This window comes from Hypanus sabinus, chromosome 13, assembly GCF_030144855.1.
Source record: "Hypanus sabinus isolate sHypSab1 chromosome 13, sHypSab1.hap1, whole genome shotgun sequence".
Classification (NCBI taxonomy): Eukaryota; Metazoa; Chordata; class Chondrichthyes; order Myliobatiformes; family Dasyatidae; genus Hypanus; species Hypanus sabinus.
In genome coordinates this window covers 88,475,511-88,476,761 of record NC_082718.1, presented here as the reverse complement: position 1 = coordinate 88,476,761, position 1,251 = coordinate 88,475,511, and positions in this window count along the sequence as shown.

Here is a 1,251-nt window from a genome sequence, read left to right as displayed (position 1 = left end):
CTCCCCCAGTCTTCCTTCTCTTTCTGCTATGGTTCACTCTCCACTCCTATCAGATTCTTCCTTTTCCAGCCCTTGACTTTTCCCACCCTGCCAACTTCACATATCATCTCCCAGCTAGCCTCTTCCAACTCCCCCTCATCTTTTTTCTTTTGGCATCTTCCCCTTTCCTGATCAGTCCTGAAGAAGGGTCTTTGCCCGAAATGTTGACGGTTTATTCATTTCCATTGACGCTGCCTGACCTGCTGAGTTCCTCCAGCATTTTGTGCTTGTTGCTTTGGATTTCCAGCATCTGCAGATTTCCTCGTGTTTGCATCTGCAGACTTTCTTGTGTTTGGAAAAAAAAACTTCTGTTAGTTGAATCTTGTCTTGTTTCTCCTGATGCCACTAAACCTGTGCTGCTAGGACAATGCAGTCAGCATGGGATGGCTGGTTACTGAATATAATCTAACTTGTGGTTTATTGAAGGTTCACTGAATTTCAACCAAGAATTAATAACAAACAAGTATGTGAGTGCACTGAATAAGTGAAGGGATCAAGAAACTATGGAAACTTAGAAAACAGAATGCCACACAACTTCTTGAGCCTACTCTACCATTTAATAACACAATGGTTGATCCAACTGCAACCATAACTTTGCATTTGCCTTTTCTCAGGGTGTGGTGAACTACATATACCTGTCTGGACACGCCCCCCTGCTGACTGCTCCTGTGGCTCCTCCCACAGACCCCTGTATAAAGGCGATTGGAGGCACTGCTCCTCCCTCAGTCTCCAGGATGTTGTTTGGTGGTCTCTTGCTGCTAATCTTGGTCTCTTGTAGATAATAAAAGCCTATCGTTCGCCTCCCGTCTCCGAGAGTTATTGATGGTGCATCACAGGGAAACCTTTCACCACCTCGCTAGCACCTATTTCTGCCTGACAATATCCGAAGTTTTACTTCTGCCTCTCTTTGAGGAAGAGCCCTTCTGAGGGAGAAAAGTTTTGCCCTCTTGAACGGAGAGCTGTATTTTTTAAACACTGGCCCCAAGTTTGCGATTCTCCCACAAGAGGAATCATTCTATATGCTAGTGTAAAGATCCATAAGGATCTGATACATTCTAAGTTCTATTGATGTGGTGATACTATCTGGAAACTATTTCTCTTTTTCTTCGCACATCACCCCTGCTAGGGAATAGGCCACTGATAACAGCTTGCCACAGTCCTCTATCCTAGGCCAATCTTTTAAATTGTCCCCAGGTGTAGCCCATCTTCAAA